The 8,281-nt window shown below is 52.4% G+C and overlaps 1 long non-coding RNA gene across 1 annotated transcript; it reads left to right on the top strand.

The window, feature by feature from the left end:
- Window positions 1-2,161: 2,161 nt before the first annotated feature.
- Window positions 2,162-5,973, top strand: LOC120867022. The gene is made up of 2 exons (XR_005721793.1): window positions 2,162-2,249; window positions 5,825-5,973. It is a non-coding gene; the product is annotated as an uncharacterized LOC120867022 (long non-coding RNA).
- Window positions 5,974-8,281: the final 2,308 nt, after the last annotated feature.

Raw genomic sequence — 8,281 nt, 5'->3', positions numbered from 1 at the left:
AGTTTGAGCAGGCTCCGGGAGTTGGTGATGGTCAGGGAAGCCTGGCGTGCTGCAGTCCATGGGGTCGCAGAGTCGGACACAACTGAGCGACTGAACTGAACTGAAAAAGGGCTCTGGGATCCGATCTCACCTTTTTCATTTCCCTAGCGGCAGCACCCTCCCACTGCCTGAATCAGGGCTCTAGGCCCCCAGCCCTACACTGAGGCTCGGTGAATGAAGGGGGAACCCAAACTGCAGCATCTCGGCGGGGATGGGGGGGGGGCAGCCAACGGAGAAGAGGCGAGTGTCCGACTTTCTCTGAGGCCGAACCTCCGCCTCCCTCATCACCCGGTGCTTGAACCGCCGCTCACCCTCTTTCCCGTCCTCAGATCTCTAAAACTTCCTTCCGTCTCCGCTCCTCCAGATCCAAAAACTAAGCCTGCTACGGAGAGGGGGCGGCAAGTGGGAAGAGAGGAAGGAAGAAGAGGCAGTGCAGTGTGGGTTGAGGAGGGGGTCCTCTCCACCCCCGCCCCACCCCTAACCAAGCCGCCCCTGGCTTGGCACCTCTAGGTGCTTCCTTGTTTGGAGAACTCCAAGGAAGTCGACGGACTAGCGGGAGAGCTGGCGGGTGGAGCGGTGAGGAGGGGTGTGGAGGGAGGGAGGAGAGAGGCGGGGGAAGGGGAGCCCAGGCAAGGAGGCTAGGGTTTGCGAGGTAAGGGGGCTCGTCCCCCTCTGCCCCGTGGGTTGCAAAGAATTGCTAATTGCAACTAAACGAGACCTCGGTGTGGGGGAAGGGGCAGTCTCCCGGCTGTCAGGGGCTACCGTCTCTTTGAGTGCCCGGGTAAGGCCAGGCCAGGCTGCTCTTCTCATGTAAAGCAGCTTTTTGTCTGGGGGAGCCAAGGCTGGGGCCAGGGGCTGGGGAAGGGGCCCAAGCCGTTAGCAAGCTTCTTGTTCCCCAGAAAGGGAGAAGGGTGCCGAGGCCTCCTTGGAATGAGGACACCCCCCTCCTGCTCCACTCTAAGCTTTCTACGGTGGGGTGCTGCCCAGCAGGAGGGGGTGGGCCTGGGATCCCAGCACCCCCCTTACAGGGCTGTGGGAAAAAACTGAGCACAAAGAAGGGGGCTGGCCCAGCCGAGTTGGGAGACAGGGCAGCTCTGATCCAGGGATGCCCTGAGCTTGAAGTACCCATGGCTGGAGCCCCTTCTCCCCAGAGAATGCCCCCAGTGGCCACGTGTACCTTCTCTGACTGCCTCATCCACTTTGCCAACCCTTCAACCCTTCTGCACCATGGGGAAGCATCTTGAGATCCAAGCCTGCTTCCTGTCTGAGCCCAACCTGGAAGGAGAAGGAATAAAACCTGGAGATAAATCCTCTAAGCATAGGAACAGAGAAGCCCATAGGCTCGCAGGCCCTGGGGCCATTTAACCTCTTAAAGACCTAAGAGTCTTGCCTTCTAATTTGGATGCTCCATTATATAAGCTTCTACAAACCTGGATAAGAAATTGCATAATGTTATTGAGCCTCACTTTTCTCATCTGTGAAATGGGGGCAATAATATCATGCTCTAAATGTCCTTGTAAAAATGGAAGAGATGGAAAGCACCCATGGGGTGGTCTCTATTCTCCATGTTCTCTCCCCTCCTAGGAACACTCATCATTTTACACACACACTCCAGGGATAAAGATATCTTGGTGCCTGCGTGCATGCTAAGTTGCTTCTGTTGTGTCCAACTCTTTGCGATCCCATGGACTATAGCCCATCAGGCCCCTCTGTCCATGGGATTCTCCAGGCAAGAATACTGGAGTGGGTGGCAATGCCCTTCTCCAGGTGATCTTCCCGACCTAGGGATCGAACCCACATCTTTTATGAATCCTGCATTGGCAGGTGGGTTCTTTACCACTAGGACCACCTGGGAAGCCCAAAGGTGTCTTGGAACCTCACATTTAAATTTTCCAGACTGCCTGTGTCAGCTCTTGACAATACACAAAGAGGAACAGATTTTTTTCTCCACAGCTGACTGGTGATGAAACTGAAATTTAGTGGGACAGTCTGATCTCCTGACTCCTCCACCACTTGCTTACCCCACTCCGCAGTGTGGCCTCAAGAGATATTGTCTCACGGATGAGACCACGGAGCTGAGGGCCAGAGTGAAGCCAGTCCCCATGGCACACTCCGGGCACCAGCCAGGGTTTCTCAGTCAGACACTTTGTCTTGGTGGCCACCTAGACTCTTCCCCTAAATCAATGTCTGTGTGGTAACTTCAAGACCAGGTGAGTCCCCTTCATTTTATTCCATATCGGGGTCCCTGGGAAGCAGAGGGGGCCATCTACGGGTAGGAAGGGTTGTTCATTCCCCCTCCACCCTGGGACCCTCTGAGAGGAAACTTTCCTCTGGGAGGTAGCAGGGAGACCTAGCAATTTCCTGTGTCGAAGAGCAGGGTCTATCAGCTCTGTCTCTTCTCCCTTTTCTTACTAGAAGTTGGTTAGTTCACTCAGGAGTGTCTCCTTCCCCCTTCCGTTACAGGGACCCCATGGTATCTCCTCAACACAGTGTGTCTCCCTGACTGGGCCCCCATCCTCTCCACCCCTTGTCCAGGTGGAGCGCGCTGACCCTCGCCTGCCAGACACCCAGGGCTCCTGATCCCAGAGGGCCTTGGGCCAAGGGGCTCTGGCTTTGGGCCAGTGCCTTTCTTACTGCCTGGCTCCCTCCCCACAGGCCCCTAATCCATCTCACCCAGCAGGAAGCCCTTAAGCTGCCTTTTCAGCCGCCTTCCCCAGCCCGCTGTGGGCTCCGTGCCTTTCTATATACCACCCTTGGCAGGAGCTGTGTTATACAAGCCGGAGAGAGCGGCCCCTGCAAAGAGGTCATCGTACCTAAGGCAGCTTCCAGCTTCAGCAGCCCGTCCTCTCTGGTCACCTCCCCAGGGTTTCCCCCACTAATGCCCTGCCTGGGCATCCGTGGCCACTGACAGCCCTGGCTAACTCACATCCAAGCCCTAGGCTGGATCCAGGTGGAGGGAGCGGGGAGGGATTCCCAGGGGACCGCTGGCAGGAGGCCAAGGGCTGGGGAAGTGTGGCAGGCAGGAGGGGGCCTCTCTGGCGCGGTGCCTTTGGTCCTTTTGGCTGGTCTGTCCAGCTTTCTTCTGATTCCAGCCCCTGCCCTCCGACTCCTCAAAGCTCATTTGCAGCCGTCTCAGACTTAGCTGTACAGCCCAGACTGAGGGCTGGGAACGTCTGACTCCTGGAGGGGTGACCAAACAAGACACTTCCTGGCCCACCACGCCCCAGTGTCCAGAGGGGCAGAGAACGCTGCGGGTAGGGTGGAAGGGGAAGAGACTGGATTCACTCTCTCCTCATATATTTGGGTGATTGCTTGCACTGCTGGGGTGGAGACCTTATAGCTAGGGCCGGGCTTGATTTCAAACGCCCAATCCCATGGTCCCTGCCAGTATACTCTTTCCAGTTCTGATTTGGGGTTTGAAAAAAATATGGCTTTTGTATGGCCTAGTCCCTGCCCTCCTCTCAATCCTTCCCCCACCCCATCCTTCTCCAGCAAAAAGTCCCCCCACAGAGGCCCCATCTCCCAGCCCAGCGTAGCCCAAACCCCACCCTAGCCTCTCAGTCCCGGTCTCCCGCTCCAGGAAGCCAGTCTTTAGCTGCCTTGGAGTGGTTGGAGGAGAGTTGGGGGTGCCTCCGGGAGGTCTGTTTGTAGTTGAGATTCTTTTCATTCCAGGCTCAGCAGGCTCTCTCTAAGGAAAGGGCCTGGGACGGGGCGGGGGAATCCTTAGGGCACCAGCTGCAGGGTAGGAAAGCTTCCTGGAGAGAGGAGGGAAGTGGGTTTTCTCCTCCCAACGACCCCCACCCTCTAGGTAGGACCTTCCTCTCCCAGTTCTATCCTTGGTGATACACCTCCCCCTCCTGCAAAGGCACCTTCAACAGGAAGGTCCTTACCAACAAATGGAGGCATTTAGAGGGCTCAGGCGAGATCCTGATCGCTTTCTTTGCTTTCTAATGAGTCAGCTTCTCTCCTTTTGGGACGCTTAGAGTTGTCTGGAGGAGTGGAGGAGGGTGTCAAAAGACTGGGTCAGCCTCAGCTTCAAAGAGGCCTTGTCACCCTGTCCCCCAAACTGAAGTCCCTTGGAGATTTTTACTTTAGCCCAACACTAACATATTTGTTCGTCTATGTTGCCAGTTCTCAGACTACAGAATCCCTTAAGGGTTAATCGGAGTGACCCAGCCATGGAGCAAAGCCTCCTGAACTCCTCAGGGCTTATTAGAAGTCTGACACCTGCTCCAATTTCCCTGGAAGCCTCCTCTCCAGCTGCCTCTACCTGATTGAGGGAGAGGAGAAAATATAAATCCTAACAACTTGTACTGAGTGTCCACTAAGGAACGTTACAGCTCACTTACCACTTCATCTAATCCTCCCAACCCTCAGAGAGAGAAGGTTAATATCCCATATTGTAGATGAAGAGAGTGAGCTTCAGAAAGTGTGAGTGACCCATTCCAGGGAATGTAGCAAGGACGTGGAGCCAAGATTTAAACCTCCTCTTCTGCTGTGGAGGCCTATGCTGGGCTTCAACACACTGCCTTGTTAGGAGGTCCAACTTGTGTACTTGTGTTCAGGCCTCTGAGTGACCTCTGCTTGACATTTTGCTTCCAGGTTACAGAGTCAAGTGTCCCTTCCCAAAGCAACTGTTCCTGAAAATCCATTTTATCATTCAGTCCTCAGTTCAAAAGGAATAAGATTTATTGTACCCATGTTACAGATAGAGAAACTGATACTCCAAAGCAAAGTGAGTCATGGAAAATTGGAGAGCTAGGAAGTAGGTCAGCTGTGGCCTATTAAGGCCAGGACCTGAGCATTTAGATTTCCTGGGTCCACTTCATGAGTTCTCACCATTATGTCAAATTTGTTGTTTATCCCTTCTAAGATTAGGGACAAGAACATGTTTGCAATTAAATATGTCTTCAAGGAACTGGATAATCTTGTCAAAAATGGAGACTGGAAACCCAGACTTGGTTTGCTCACTTCTCTTCTTCAGAGCTAAGCTTCTCCCCTTCTGAAGTATAGGTTCCAGAATGGGGCAAGGTGGTCAGGGTAAGGAAGCTGGACTGGGGCATCCAGAGCAGGATGCTTGAATTTCTAGACTACTCAACCTAAGAAGTGCTTCAGGCTCTGTCCTGCTTATAGAGGGCATTGATTCCTTAACAAATGTTTACTGAGCAGATACCTACTATATAAGCATAGCGTGTGTATAAAAACCAAGACACAGCCTGTGCCCTCAAGAGATGATCTTGTTGAGAGTGGATGCTAGTTAGACATCATAAGTAACACATACCAAATGCTCTAATTCATGGGTAAAGTCAGGACCCAGTGCCCGAAATGAACACCATTCTAGGTGCTTTATGCAGAAGGATGTTTAATACTGGTGATATGGACTGAATTGTGTCCCCATGAAATTCACATACCTAAGTTCTACCCTTCAATGTGAATATTTTTGGAAAGAGGGTTTTTAGGAGGTAATTAAGATTAAATGAGATCATAAAAGTGGAGTCCTAATCCTAATAGGATTGGTGACTTTATGAGAAGAGGGAGGGACTTCCCTGGTGGTCGGCTAAGATTCCATGCTCCAATTCAGGGGGCCTGGGTTTGATCCCTGGACAGGGAACTAGATCTCACATTCCGCATCTTAAGCATTTGGATGCTGCAGCTAAAGATCCTGCATTCTGCAACAAAGATCAAAGATCCCTCCTGCCACAACTAAGATCCAAAGCAGCCAAATAAATAAAAATAATACATAATTTTTTTAAAAAGAGAGAAAAGATTTTTCTCTCTTCTACAGGTATGTACCAAGAAAGCCATGTGACCACACAGCAAGAAGACACCATCTGCAAGCCAGGAAGAGAGCCCTCACCAAAGCCCAACTGTACTGGCACCCTGATCTCAGACTTCCAGCCTCCAGAAGGGAGACAATAAATTCCTGTTTTTTAAGCCCTTTGCTCTATGGCATTTTGTTATGGCGGCCAAAGCAGACTAAGACGACAGGGAATTAGAGCTTGCAAAATTGTGAGAGGGACTGGAGGAGCAGACTTTCTAATGTAGCCATAGAAATGAGCCTTCGAGCAGTCTCCTCTGCCAGAATCAGGTAAGGAGAACCACGATGAGGCTGCCACTGGAACTGAGGTCACAGATACACCTCTATAGCCTCAGGGCCCCAAAGGAATAGATGCCAGGCTGCTACTGTCATCAAGAGACTGAATGAGGTGTTGTTGCTAGGAAAAAACCCATCTCTAGGACTTTGCCTGCCAGCAGAAATAGCTAGAGCAGCAAGAACATGGCCTTATCACCTTATCTCCCTTCCATGTTCCAAGTCTTGAATGAATGCATTTTGCACCCAGAACTCTAGCTGCAAGGGAGGCTCAGGTTTTTGGCTTTCCAACCTCTGCAGTACAGGAAGGTACCTAGAAGAAGGTGAGAATGGATGCTAAGGGCCAGTCCAGCTGGTCCACAATGGGGCAAGTGTGGGAGAAATTACCGCTGGAAAGGTACTTCAGGGTCAGATTTTGAAAGGTGACTGAATGGGTCTGCCATTTGCCATGGGGGACAGAGCAAGCCTGGGCAGCTGCCAAGATTAACCAGGGCTCTGAAAGCTAATTGACTGGTCTGGAAAACAGAGAGCTCTAGAGCGTTCATAAGAATCAATTGGGAGGAATTCCCTGGGGGTCCATTGGTTAGGACTCTGTGCTCTCACTGCCAAGGGCCTGGAGTTCAATTCCTGGTCAGGGAACTAAAATTCCACAATCACTTGGGGATTATAATTAGGAGGGCCCAGGAATCTGTATTTCTAATAGGCAGATCCTGCCTAGGCGCCCTTGTCCCTTTGACTCTAATGCTTGTGGACTCCAGGCTTACAGAAATATTGCCCTGGGGCAGGAGATCTGATGGGTCCATCCCATAGAGTCCTACGAGCTCTAAAAAGTTTCGATTTGTTGGGGACACATGCTGAGCTAGACTTCTCTGATGGCTCAGACGGTAAAGAATCTGCCTGCAATGCAGGAGACCCAGGTTTGATTCCTGGGTTGGGAAGATCCCCTGCAGAAGAGAATGGCTACCCACTCGAGTATTCTTGCCTGGGAAGTCCCATGGACAGAGGAGCCTCGTGGACTACAGTCCACAGGGTCACAAAGACTCGGACACACTGAGCGACGATCACTTTCTTTTTCCTCTTCTTCCTAAGAGTTAGCCCTGAATTTTGGATGCTTGAACCCTGAAAAATACCAGTGATGTGAGTGTGCAGGGAAAGAGTCCAAGGATCTAACCCCCACCCCTTGGAGATTCCCTGGCAGTTCAGTGGTTAGGGCTTCATGCTTCCAATTCAGGGGGCAGGGGTTTGATCCCCGGCTGGGGAACTAAGATCCCAGTGGCCCATAGCACAGACCAAACCAAACCAACCCCTCTCCCCAACTGAGGAGGACCAGGTAGTCAATCAAAAACCTGCACAAACATTTCCTGGGATTGTGACTCACTTTGATCTCTGCTTCCATCTGGCAGTGGTACTAGGACTCCTGGGACCCTATTCCCATTGCAGAGGCTCCTTTAGAGAGCTCTTACACCTCAAGGAATTTAAGGACCTGACAGAGGAAGAACAAGGTGAAGAGGAGCAGCGAGGAGGGGAGGAGGGAGGTGGCACTGCCATCTAGAATGGCCTTGAGTCTCCCCTCAAACCCAGGGGTGTCCACAGCCCACGCTGAGCTTCAACACAAACGAATTCACTCAAGTAGATTTTGCTTTTCTTTTTCTGGTTCTTACTTTCCACTCCAGGACCCCAAACCCCACCCTGTTCCAAGGGAAAGGCCACAACAGATGAAGCCGCCCGCGGTGGCCTCCTCCTGTCAGCACCCCCAGCCCAGCCCCACATCTCTGGGGAGGGAGGTCAAGTCAAGCCAGAGCAGGACTGAGTCTGTGAGGCTAGACTGCCTGGACTGAGGGGCTTTCCTCCTTCCTGGGGGTCCCCTCCCACACCCAGCTCCTTTAGAAGCATCTGCAGCCCTGCTTAGCCAGGGTCCCCGGGGGTCGGGGGGCAGCCTTGCTCCTCCAGGCTGGTTCTTCTAGGACAGGAACAGCCTTTCAGGCTAGGGGAGGGAGTCAGGCCTCCTCATCCCCCCAGTTATCACCACAAAGCAAAGTCCATGGAAGGAGGAGGAGGGACAGGGCTGGGGTTGGGGTGTGGGTTGGAGAGCCAGGTCCTTGCTAGTAAATCAATGTTGGTTTCCCAGATGGAGCTGCAGCCGCTTTGATT

This window comes from Oryx dammah, unplaced genomic scaffold, assembly GCF_014754425.2.
Source record: "Oryx dammah isolate SB20612 unplaced genomic scaffold, SCBI_Odam_1.1 HiC_scaffold_8, whole genome shotgun sequence".
Classification (NCBI taxonomy): domain Eukaryota; kingdom Metazoa; phylum Chordata; class Mammalia; order Artiodactyla; family Bovidae; genus Oryx; species Oryx dammah.
Note: the sequence above shows the minus strand (reverse complement) of the source record. Positions and strands in the feature narration are given on the sequence as shown.